At 39.9% G+C, this 13,330-nt stretch overlaps 1 protein-coding gene across 10 annotated transcripts in view; it reads left to right on the forward strand.

Moving 5' to 3' along the window:
• GLRA3 (glycine receptor alpha 3) overlaps positions 1 to 13,330 on the forward strand; it is a 483,419-nt gene that overhangs the window by 150,619 nt on the left and 319,470 nt on the right. For 4 of the 10 annotated variants that reach the window (XM_021074187.1, XM_021074188.1, XM_021074183.1 and 1 more), the window contains exon 1: positions 6,835 to 8,389. The exons of the other annotated variants lie outside the window; for them this stretch is intronic. The gene's annotated coding sequence lies outside the window, so the exon portion shown is untranslated. Of the gene's footprint in view, positions 1 to 6,834; positions 8,390 to 13,330 lie in introns of those variants that run through there. 10 annotated transcript variants of the gene reach the window in all.

A 13,330-nucleotide genomic window follows, 5' to 3' on the forward strand; every position in this document is an offset into this window, starting at 1 on the left:
TTCCAAATAGTTAAGCATTACTTCTAGCTAGGGGGAGATGTGGGGCTGCTCATTTTTTGTTTTTATTTCAAAGTGGGAGGAAATTTGAGGATATTTACAGGTCAGTGTGAAGCAGCCTGCAGAGTGCAAGAGGTTCATCAATACAGGAAAGAGGGAGGAAAATCAATATAATAAAGTCCTTAAGAAAGTGGAAAATAATGAGTAGAGCACAGATAAAGGTATTAGCTGTCGAAAATAGAAGGGAGACTTCATTGTAAACAAGAAAAAGCCTGAAAGATGGGTTTTAAGATCAGTGACAGGAAGCTGAGGAAGTTTTTGTCCTTTGGTTCCTATTCTCTTTATCAGCTATGAATCAAAGAATATTCTGGGACACGGGGGAAACAATGAGGTCAGAAGTTGGATGTGGTGGAGAATATAAATCAGGTGCTGAGTGGCTGAAATAGCAGGACTAAGGAGGAAGCAGTAGGATGTTGAGGGCCTGGTTGAGGTTGGCGATTATCAAGTTACAGTTTCAAAGGTCCAGACAGTAGTGTGATTTTCCTGCTGCTGTCAGTAGCCCTGTGTGGGCTCTAGGAAGGAAAACAGTTGGGTTCCACCAGGCTTAATTTTTCTTTGAAGTTTTGTTTTCTCCAGATGTTCTCTAACACTAAATAGCCAATTTGGCTTTGAAGAGATGCAGAAGAGCTGGAACATGGCGATATCAGGAGCTCAGCTGAGCTGGAGAGAGAGGTGAGCTGGCAGGTCTCAGAGCAGCCGACTAAAAATGAAACGAAACATGAAAGGAAGAGTCAATCCTTTCATCATTTACCATGATAGTGTAAGCAAGAGGCCAACCTGAAGAAAGCCCCAATTCCCACCTGCTCCTTTTTCCCCACGTTTGAGGGTCCCTGGTTAGAGCAGGTGGCTCAGCACAAAAGGAAGGATTATCTCAGGAGTTCCCATTGTGGTTCAGTGGTAACAAACCCGACTAGTATCCATGAGGACACAGGTTTGATCCCTGGCCCCACTCAGTGGGTTAAGGATCTGGCATTGCTGTGGCTGTGGTGTAGGTCAGCAGCTGCAGCTCCAATTCAACCCCTAGCCTGGGAACGTCCATATGCTGCAAGTGCAGCCCTAAAGAGCCAAAAAAAAAAAGGGGGGGGGATTATCTTCATGGCTGAGGGAGCCTCAAATGTAAGGTTCCAGAGGTTTTTTTTTGTTTGTTTGTTTTTGTTTTTTGTTTTTTTTTCCCAGAGGTTTACTTAACCCCGGGAAAGGAGAGGGGAGAGAGAGTGCAATACTGAGCCCTCAGCCAGAAGAGAGAGTTGTGTTTTCAAGTGTCCCCACTTTCTCCTATTAGAGGTGCCTAAGCATGGCCTCTGTGGATGGCCCCCCAATAAAGAGGCCCTCAGACGAAGGCACTGGGCTAGGAATGCAGATTTACAGAAGAGCAAGGGTGGCCATGGAGGCATGCACCCCTTCCAGAGCCTGCAGTGGAGGCTGTACTTGCATCCAGGTGTGGGGTGGGAGGGGCACTTCTCCCCTGTGAGGGCTGTCAGGAAAGCCTCTGTAACGGCCCATGTTCAGGCCTGAAAAATCACACATTGTTATTCTGGCCGGGAGCTGGATTCCTCATGAGACGGTTATAAAAAGGGTGAAGCACAGTCTCTGTGCTGGAATTCCCAAAAAAAGGTGAAAAAGATACATATAGAATGAATAATTATTCCAATGGAAGAAAGGATCGGTGATGAGGTCAGATGATGTCAGACAGGTCAAAGGACAGTGAAGAGGGAAGAGTGGGAGACTGAAATATGGTTTCCAGACTGCATTTTGAGATATTCTCAGGATTTGTTAGGAAAACATATTTCTGTCTCACCCACAGAGATTTAGATTCACTCGGTTTGGGACAAGCACAGAAATACCTACTGAAAGCAAACATCTGGGTGACTGTGTGGCCAATAGTTATGACTACAGTTTTAGAAAGACTGTGTGTTGTGAGTATGGGTGGCTAAAATGGAGAGAAAGTGGAGTTCCCATTGTGACTCAGTGTATTAAGAACCTGAAATAGTGTCTGTGAGGATGTGGGTTTCATCCCTGGCCTTGCTCAGTGGGTTCAGGATCTGATGTTGCTGCAAGCTACAGTGTAGGTTGCAGATGCGGCTTGGATCTGGCTATTGTGTAGGCCGGCAGCTGCAGCTCCAATTCGACCCCTAGCCTGGGAACTTCCATATGCTGTAGGTGCGGGCCTCCGAAAGTAAAAAATAAAATAGAGAGAAAGTGAATATTATTAATGTGAGATTATCACATGTGTGAGGGGTATAACTTGACAAACAGAAACCAAAGGAAATAGAAGAAGCTTCTCACCAACAAAGAGGGAAAAGAGAGGAGCGCTTAACTGCTGATGTCATTAATAATAGGCAAGATTGGCTAGCTCTTTTTCCACTTTCTAATTCCATCCTATTAACAAGGCTGTGGGCATGCCACAGATGGCTAACTTTATACTTAGATATACCCCTTTTACAAATCAGGCCATTGAGGCTTGGAGAGTTTGAGCAACATGTCCAAGATTGTAGCAGCCGGTAGGTAAGAGTCAGGTTATAGTAAAAGCCCTTGGCTTTGCCTGATGTGCTTCTTTATACACTCAGCCTTGTCTCTGGGTCACCAGTAAAGGGTGTTTGGCTTCCTTCTCTTTGTCCTTCAGCTAGTACAGTTCTCGTAGAGCAGAAACCTAGAGGTTTTGATTTGAGTCATCCTCAGGGATGTTGCTTTGCCTTTCTCTTTCTCTCCTTTGTCTCTCCTGTAAGCCTCTGGTGCTGGGGACCACTATGTTAGCTTTTGTTTAGTCTTCCATCTCTCCCGGTGACACTGACTTTCTCTTCTGACCTCTCCTGCCAGCAGGTTTTAATTGCCCACACTAAAGCAAACAGCAACAAAAACCACTAAATTAAAATACCTAAGTCTATCATTGAATAAGTCTTTGGTGTCTCGGTTTGATTTTTTATTTAAAAGAGAGATTGGCCATTTCTAATGGAAAACAAGACACAAACTCATCTCTTTATTCCTGGTTTTAAAATCATATTCAAATGCATATCTGTTTTGAACTTTAATAATTTGAGTATTTATTTTGAGAGAAGTCACATTTTTTTTTCAATTCTGAGACTTCTCAGGGGATCTACCACCCATGCAATGACCTGTCAACATATTTTATTATGTAGATTTGTGAAGATTTTTAACAAGAAGAGCAGGCCATTTATTTCAGAGTGAGAGTCAATTCACTACCCGAATAAACACTAATTTTTGCATCCTAGTTATTCTCAGAAAATCAATACAAAACTGCAATTTGCAAAGGGAACAAAAATGAGTTAGCTGGATACACACCAAAATGAATCTTTATCCTAGTCTAAAGATGTTTGCGGTATGTGCTACTAAATCTGATCCATAGCCTACAAATTGAATTTCAGATTGCTTTAACTTCAGCAAACAGACATTCAATTTTCTTCCTCAATAGAGAGAAAATGTTTGCAGAATAGTATTTATTCATAGGCCTTCACAATCAAAAATAACATCACTGGTCCACTTAATCATGATATTATTTGCTTTTAGCTATTTTTAGAAGTGCGGGAAGGATTTGTATCAATTCAGACAGTGTCTCATTCCTTCCCTATTTAGCAACAAAAAAATCCCTACTGATCATTGGGAAGATTAAGAGGTTTGGCATGAAACCCGGCATAACTAACTTGGATTTTGGAAATTGAACTTGCCTTTATCGAACCAGAGCATTGAGAGGCCCTGCTTGGCTTTCAGGATGTAATACACACTTTTAATTTTTTTTCCTGGATGGCATTCGCTGAAGTTATTAAATTCGTGATTCTCAACCTAGAACTTCATTTCATACCTTGGAATTGGGAAATAATAACGGAACCTCAGAATATTTTTAAAACCTTGTTTGGTTTACAAGAGTTTATAGAATAATGTGGAAAATAAAATGACTTGTTGACAATAAAAGGAGGAACAATGTCTTCGAGGGATTCTGAGATTGAAAATCTGTAACCAAATATTGAAGCCTTTTATTATTTTAGTGCATTAATCTGCCTACCTTCTTAACTGTGATAACCTGTGCTTCCCTACACCCTTAGAAAACGGGGCACAAAGGAAATTTTAAAAACACAGGATTAGTGAATGTCAGTATGTCACCATGAAATGTACTGTGATAGGGAATCTAGAAGTCTTTACTAATGACTTAAAAAAATTAAAAATTTCTAGCCACATGAAACCTTTAAATGAATGCGAAATCAAACAGGTAGATAAAACCACTTTCTCCATAGTAAGGACTTGGGTACCAAGCCCAGTGGTTGCCTCTGCATTCAGTCATGGCATCTTCCTTACACATCTTCTGCATAACATGTGCTGCTTAGATTATACAGGTAGAGAGTACACCAGGAGTTTTATGGTGTTATCTACTTTCTATTAGAATGTACTTGACAACATATGGTAGGAGAAGGGTATTTCAGATTGGCCTTTGATTTATGTAAGATGGATATAGTTATTTATAGGTGATAGCCAAGAAATTTGATGAAGTTTAATGTCTTCCTAAATAAATAAATAAATAAATAAAGGAGTTCCCATTGTGGCTCAGCAGGTTGAGAACCCAACACGATGTCCATGAGGATGCGGGTTTGATTCCCAGCCTCTCTCAGTGGGTTAAGGATCTGGCATTGCTGAAAACTGTCGTGCAGGTCGCAGGTGTGGCTTATATACAGCGTTGCTGTGGCTGTTGTGTAGACTGGCAGGTGTGGTTCTGATTTGACCCCTAGCCTGGGGACTTCCATATGCCATGGGTGCGGCCCTAAAATGAAAAAAAAAATTTTTGTCTTCTATGTAACCTATTTCCTTTATTTGTCCTGTTGCATTGTCCTCAATAGCTTTAAAAATATATTTTGTTCTCTTCCCTATTACTCTTCACTCTTCAAGAACTGTCCATTCTTCACCTGCTAACACAAATAAGCTATGAAGAAAGGTGCAGCTTGACCCAGCCACACCCAATTTCATAACCCTGTTGAAAGGGTATGAAATTGCATGTGTTTTCTGTATTTATAGTTTCAAATAGGTTAAAAAGGGCATGTTTTCTTTACCATAAATCACTTGAAAAGGTCATTTCCTTTTCCTATTTTTTTTTTTTTTGGTTAATATGATATAATATGAAGCTTGGAATTGTAAAAGTACATTTTATTAAATGTATTTCAAATTAGAGGTAAGGCATACTTTGCCTTGATGGGGTAGATGATACTTATCACATTTGAAGGTAGGGATGTTCAAGCCTGTGCACAGATGATCAGGTGCATTTGTTAACTTGATGCAACAGGGAGAAACAACATTTTGGAAGCTTAAATAATGATTTTTTGTATGGCTACACTTCAGTGCAGAACAGCTGATAGTTTAGACAAAACAATCTTTTGCCTGAATGAATACTAATATGAATATTGTACTAATACAAATGGTTTGGGTTTAAGCAATCCAGCATGAATTTTATTCCATACTTAACCTTTCACAAAATATTATTTCCTGGTTCAGTATTTCTGTCCTAGTTTTCTTCAAAGCATTTTCTAATGCCAAAGTGCAGGAGTTCCCGTCGTGGCACAGTGGTTAACGAATCCGACTAGGAACCACGAGGTCGCGGGTTTGATCCCTGCCCTTGCTCAGTGGGTTAACGATCCGGCGTTGCCGTGAGCTGTGGGGTAGGTTGCAGATGCGGCTCGGATCCCACGTTGCTGTGGCTCTGGCGCAGGCTGGTGGCTACAGCTCTGATTCGACCCCTAGCCTGGGAACCTCCATATGCCGCGGGAGCGGCCCATGAAATAGCAAAAAGACAAAAATAAATAAATAAATAACAAAGTGCAGCATCTGGTTAGAGTTCATGAATTTGCTGGCTGGATTAGTCCCTTTCTGCTAATTTTATGTTATTGTGCATACAGTATTTAAAAGACCATAGCTAAATCTAGGCATGATTAACTATCTGGAAATTTCACAAACACAGCAGATTTGACTTATCTAAGTGGAAATGCTCCTTTGTTTTTCATAAAGATAATTTGGCCAGTTATTAGTGTACTAAAAATGCTGTAGCAGAAGTTCTGTCAGTTTGAATAAACTAAAATCTTTATGTTCCAGGTTATGTCTGAATTTAATCTTTTGTGAAGGGGACCATTTTTCATATACCAGTTCCTTTTCTTTTTCTTACCTCCTGTCCCAATATGGTGTCTGGTAAAGAGAACTGCTGATTCCACTGGCAGCATTTAAAGACGTCATCCTAACAGTCAGGAGAGGGGAGCATGATTCCCGGGTGGAAGAGGCAGTGACAGAAAAAAATTGAACAGTAGAGGAACTCCTTTGGGAATCCATCAGTCTTTTTTTTTTTTTTTTTTAAATTTAATTTTATTTTTATTTAAGTAAAGTAGATTTCCAGTGTTGCGTCAATTTCTGCTGTACAGCATAGTGACACTTGCAGCAATACTGTGCAACTAGAGATTCTTATACAAAGTCAGAGAAAGACAAATACCATATACACATAAATACATAAATCACATATATGTGGAATCTAAAATATGGCAGAAATAAACCTATCTACAGAACAGGAACAGATTCAGTGGCCATAGAGAATAGACTTGTGGTTGCCAAGGGGAGTGGGGAGGAAGTGGGATGTTAGTTTGCTTTTTTTTTTTTTTTTTTTGCTTTTTAGGGCCTCATGTGTAGCATATGGAAGTTCCCAGGCTAGGGGTTGAACTGGAGCTGCAGCTGCTGGCCTATGCCACAGCCATGGTAGCCCGGGATCTAAGTTGCATCTGCGACCTATACCACCCCTCATGGCAACACTGGATCCTTAACCCACTGAGTGAGGCCAGGGATCAAACTGGCATCCTCAGGCACATTAGTTGTGTTCATTACCACTGAGCCACAAAGGGAACGCCTAGTCTGCTTTTAATAGGAGACCTTGACCCAGTAAGCAGTGGTCTCAGTTCCCTAAAAAGCCCAAGGTCGCTTCTTCCAAGGTTAACAGTGAGATGGCTGCTTTCTGGATATCTCTACATGACTACCCTTCTAAGTGAGGCTTTGAGGCTTTGAGATATATTCCATAAAACCTGTTAAAATGAAAAATAAGAGATAATGAGTGAAAATGTTTAAATGAAGCAATATTAGTAACAATTGTTTGTGTTTTTGTGTTTGGGCAAATACAATCCCTGAGAACCCCATTCGTTAATATTCAGATATGAAAACTAATTAGCATTAACCCAGGCAGGAAGTCTCCATGTCAACTCGCTGACTGTATCTATTATGATTTTGCTTAAAAAATGATGAACTGCCAATTATTTAGGAAAAAGATAGATGTCTTCAAGCATTTTAGTCTAATGAGACCATCTATCTTATAAAATCTTAACTGTCACTAAAAAAGAAAACCTCGTTGACAACCATTCATTTAGGCATAATAAGGCAGTAAGTGATGGGAAGCTGAATGTTCTTATATGCTAAAGAATTCTCATATTGATAAAAGAAAGTGATTCAACTCTTAAGAAATATTGGAACTGAATTGCAGTCAGCATCTACAGCATTCTGACTAAATGGGCATTATTTGGGTCATTATAGTATCGGGAATATATTAGTGGTAGGTGAAAAAACAAGGGAGAATTTGTGAAACTCAGAGAGAAAGGAGTCAGATGCTGAATGTGTATCAACCTTTAAGGCAAATCAATTTAAGGATTGATCTGGGGGAGGAAGGGAGGAAGAGAGAAATCTCATTTGGAAAATGTTGATTTTCTAAGCCATCCTTGTATAAAGGATGAGATTCCTTGGGGTCCCTGTGGTCAGTCAGTATTTATAGAGGAATTAGCATTTTTCAGATCTTTCCTTACCTCTTTATCATATCTCATTTTTCTGTTAGTTTTTGTAATGTAGGTGAGACCTTCTGTTTGATGGATAAGCACATAATTTTCTGTGACAGAGAAGGCCCTAAAAACAAACTTAATCATCTTTATAGCTTAGGCCCTATGCTTTTTTCGTTTGTTTTGTTTTGTTCTTTTGGGGGTGTTTGTTGTTGTTGGCCATGCCTGCAGCACCTGTAAGTTCCCAGGCCAAGGATCGAACCCACGCCATGACAGTGAACAGAGCTGCTGCAGTGACAATGCTGAATCCTTAACCTACTGTATCACAAGGGAAGTCCCCTATGCTCTTTTCACCACACCACACTAAACGGGATGTTTTGCATATTCTGTCTGTTCCTAGGAATAGGACATTTTCCCTGCGCCCAGTTCAATATGCACTGCAATTTCTTATTCAAGCGTCACAATATTGAGGGCTGCTAGCTTACCACCAATTGAGAGAGAGAGAGAGCAAAAGAAGCTTTGTTCATCTCCAAACTTGTGTAAGTACTTTCCTCAACAATCTAGAAATAACTGAGCAGATGCTCTTTCTACTGAACACAATGCAGAGGTGGCCAAAAGGCCAGATAATGTGCTTCTTTCTAAGAAGAAGCTGTGGTGGAACATTTGCCTAATCTACCTTGAAGGTAGAACATTTGCCTAATCTACCTCCTCTGTTTAGAAATGACTGTGTTCACTACCATTAAAAAGAAGCCTAATATTAAAAAGAAAACAGTGGTTTTCTTGGATATGTTTAGGTAAATATTGTTGGATATGTTTAGGTAAGTATTGTAAATTAAAAAAAAAAAAAAGAGATGGGGAGTTCCCGTCGTGGCACAGTGGTTAACGGATCCGACTAGGAACCATGAGGTTGCGGGTTCGGTCCCTGCCCTTGCTCAGTGGGTTAACGATCCGGCGTTGCCGTGAGCTGTGGTGTAGGTTGCAGACGCGGCTCGGATCCCGCGTTGCTGTGGCTCTGGCGTAGGCCAGTGGCTACAGCTCCGATTCGACCCCTAGCCTGGGAACCTCCATATGCCTCGGGAGCGGCTCAAAGAAATAGCAAAAAGACAAAAAAAAAAAAAAAAAAAAAAAAGAGATGAGATAGCTTACAGAACTGATATTCTGGTTTACTGAAAAGTATTACATCAATTACCAACTTTCAAAAAGTAGACTTTTGAAACTTTCTAAGAACAGCTTATTACAGGAGTTCCCATCGTGGTGTAGCAGAAATGAATCTGACTAGGAACCAGCTTTTTTTTATTTTATTTTTTTAGGGTTTCACCAGCAGCATATGGAAGTTCCTGGGCTAAGGTTGAATCAGAGCTGCAGCTGCAGCTGTAGTGACACAGGATCTGAGCCGTTTCTGCAAGCTCTGCTGCAGCTTACCTTACTGGGCGAGGCTGGGGATCAAATCTGCATCCTCACAGAGACAACGTTGTGTCCTTACCGCTGAGCCACAATGGGAACTCCTGAGCCCAATTTTATCTTTGTTTTATATATCCAAAGAAGCCTGAGTATTCTGCTGTGTGCAGACAACATCACCATTATACAGTGTTAAGATACAACTTCTGGATCTTTGTATTATCTGTTTATTTGGATTCTGGATTAACCGCATTGTTTTTAATACTCTGCATTTTTATTTGTGCATTCATTCAGTTTATATTTACTGCCCTCTTTTCAAACGAGAGCATTTTATTACCCTGGAGAGCAAATTATCCCTTTTAGGTATAATCTTCCTACTTCAAGGTACATTGCAAGTAACAAGATGCACAGGGAATGCTGTCCCTGTGTAGATCACCAGCTCAGATAATTCTCTTAAAATGCTTTCAGTAAGCAGTTTCCAATTTTTATTTTTGAATAATATGGCATTGAATATTAATAAAGACATTAGTTCATGGAAGCTAACCCCAGATCATTAGCATTCATGAGACCAAAACTGAAATTAAGATAGAAGAAATCATAATAAAAGTGGGTGCTCTACCGTCTGATTTTTTCAGAAAAAGAAAAAAGCTTTCATTTTTATTTTTTAAGTATTTAATAGTCAGCATCAATTTAAAGTAACTTTGACTGAGATCTTGGTTTCAATATTCACTTGATTGTTCTAACTGATAAAAATTACTAAACGCATTATTTGTAAGTTGTCCTTGATCCTATAAACAGTGTGAGTAAGGGGTCCATAACTGAATTGTTTACTTCCCTGTCCCTGACATTAGCCCACGTCCTAGAGAAGCAAACACGTTTAAAATGTTTCTTTAGTTTAATGATTAATGACATCCAATATCCATAACAATGAGAAGATTAACCATAAAAAGGATCACGTTACCTATCTGGGGGGTTTTATATAATTTTTACAAAGAGCTGCAATTAAACCCATTTAAAATTAAATCCGTATGTCTCCTCTTTTCAAATAAGTTTATAGAGTTTTCACAGAGACAGAGATAGGAGGAGGACAACAGTTAAGAGTGCATTAGAGAACATCTGAAACAATGATAAAGGGGACCACGATTGCGATGACAAACTGTAAAAGCTGGCCGAAGACTCTTGGCAGCCAGAGCAAGAGGTTAAGTGCTTTGCTCTGATGATCAGAAGGGGAAAATGTCAGTTCTCAGAACAAAGCAAGATGTTCTCAGACTCTGTTAATTATAGCTGGCTGTTAACAGCAGACACAGTAGAATGGCTCACACACAAGATGTTTGGGTGGAGGTGCGGGTTCTCGGGATCAGGGCTGTAAGAGCCGAGCTCTTTGCAAGTCTCCTGACTTTTTCTCATGTTCTCAGGTAGGTTGCTGAGCCTCAGCCACCTAAAGTCCAGGGAGATTATGTTTGAGTCCTCATTACTGTTTAAGAAATTTTGGTCTTATGGAGCAAAGCCCCACGTATAGAAACTGGAGTTTAAATGGTAGCACCCTAGGCCCAGTCAGACTGTGTCACTGATTCTGAAAGACAGGATTCAAACAAAATGGGTAGGGCGGAGATGCTCTGGGAAAATCTGGTAGAAAAAGCGGTGGCTTGCTCACACACAACCGTAAAGATGCCAACACCAGGCGGTATAAGTCTAGCTGGGCGGAATATTCAGAGCCTATTTATGCTATGCCTTCCTTTACATTTCCCAGACTAGCCAAGAGGTCTTCCCCCAGAATATGAGGTGGAGTTGATAAGTGGATCTAAAGTGTGGCCACTGAAATACTGCCATGGAAGGAACCAAGTGGGTCTCAGTATTCACAGATGAGTATCAGAGGCTTTGGTACAAAATCTACCGTTGATAAGGCAGAAAAAAATAAAGGAAACACACTTTGTAGAGGGAGCAGAATTTATAGGTTAGTTATGCAGTGAATATAGTAAATCCAGTGGCCCATCAAACATTATTCCTATATATTTCTTCTAATACAATATTTAAATATCACCATATATTTTCAGAAGGGGCCTGTGCTTCTGAACGCAAAACAGTAATTTCACGCAATAGTGCTTTGAAATTGTTAAGCAAGGTGACCCATTCAATCTAATGGTGTTTACTGGTGCATTTAAGTTTAGGATTGTTTTCTTTGGCGGTATCCTAGCTAGAACTTCAAGTAAATTTATGCTTTTGAATTTTGTATTCTGCTTGGACATCTGAGGTGACTTCAGTTGAAGCACTCTTGAAAGTGAAGTCACTAAACACAAATGCAAATCAGTTCTTAAAGTATCCTTATGGGGAATGGTTTTTGCATATTCTTGAAATTTCATCTGATCCTTTTTTGGTTTATAAGAAAATCGTCGCAATAAAAAGCTATAATTATTTTGAAGCCACTAAGGTTGAAACTTCATGTATCCTAGAGCTGGGGAGAAAAAAGAAGCAGCTTCTTTTATAATTTTGTAAAAGGCTTTCCCACAATTTATATCTCTGTGCATTTGGATGAAATGTTAATGATAATGGACAGCTGTGCTTTCCATCTGAAAGCAGCATCTGTGCCATGCAGCGTTGTCAAAGGGTGAAAGGCCTAACTTCTTGCCATTAAGCTGGTTAATGAGATGTAACTGAAAGAAAGCACTTTAAAACTGAGATTTTCAGGGGAGTTCCCTTTGTGGCTCAGTGGTAACACACCTGACTAGTATCCATGAGGATGCGTGTTCGGTACCTGGCCTCTCTCAGTGGGTTAACGATCCAGCGTTGCCATGAGCTGTGGTATAGGTTGAAAATGCAGCTCCGATCCTGTGTTGCTGTGGCTGTGGCTTAGGCCAGCAGCTGTAGCTCTGATTTGACCCCTAGACTGGGATTTTCCATATGCTGCAGGTACAGCCCTAAAAAGCAATAAATAAATAAATAAATAAACTGAGATTTTTTTTTTTTCTTTTGGTTGATTTTGCTGTGGAAACGACTGGGAAAGTGCTCCTGAAGTTTCTTAACTCTATATGCCAGAATTTAAACAAACATTTTCTGCAGTGCTTGTTTATATAATACTTGTATTTTGTCTTGAGATGTGAGAATAAGTTAAAAAAATAAGTACACATTTTGATAAACAATGATCTCCCACCCACTCCTCACCAGAAATTTTTCTAGTGATACTGTAGAATTGTTTCAGCAAGAACTACTCTACTGGGAATACTTCCCACTATGCTCTGAGAATCAGGGAAATAATTAAACTAAAAAGAGGGAGAAAACTGGCTGCCAAAAGGGTAACCTTAACAGAAATGGAGCATGAATTTTTCAGTTGTTTTTATTCCTGTCCAAAGTGTCATGGCTTACCACTGAACAGAACAAATTAAGCAATGCAGACAACCATAGGTATAATAAGTGGTAAATATATATATGTGTGTGTGTGTGTGCATCAAGGTGTAATATGGAGTAAATATATATATATGTATATATATATAAAATATGGAGTAAATATATATATAGAGAGAGCTGGTTTTTAAATTCTTTAATTAATATTAGATATAAGAAGGGCTTCTAGAGCCAGCTTCTTTCTCTCATGATTTTGCCACCTCCTGGGACATTGGAGTTCTTTGCTCTCAGCTGGCAAATAGGAAAAGAAGGTGGACAAGGCAAATGTTCCTTTAACCATGTTAGCTGAGGTGTAACATATAACTTCCCTTCACAGTCCACTGGCTAGAATTAGTTATGTGGCCACAGTACAATTCCTCAGAAAGAGGATCTGGGAAATATAGACGGGCTGAGCAGGCACTGTGCAGACATGACTCTACATTGCAGAAGAGTGGTGATTTTTAGTGGACAGCTCAGAATTATTTGTTTCAGGTTGACATTCTGAAGTCTTGGAGCAAGATCAGGGTGTATTAGAAGGAGGGCTCTTTCTCAGGAAGCTATGCTTTAAAAACACATTGGGGTTCTCTTGTGGTGCAGCAGGTTAAGGATCTGGCATTGTATCTGCAGCAGTTTGGGTCGATGCTGTGGCATGGGTTTGACCCCTGGCCTTGGAATTTCCACATGTTGCACGTGCGGCCAAAACA

The sequence above is a fragment of the Sus scrofa genome, chromosome 14 (assembly GCF_000003025.6).
Source record: "Sus scrofa isolate TJ Tabasco breed Duroc chromosome 14, Sscrofa11.1, whole genome shotgun sequence".
In the NCBI taxonomy this organism is placed as follows: Eukaryota; Metazoa; Chordata; class Mammalia; order Artiodactyla; family Suidae; genus Sus; species Sus scrofa.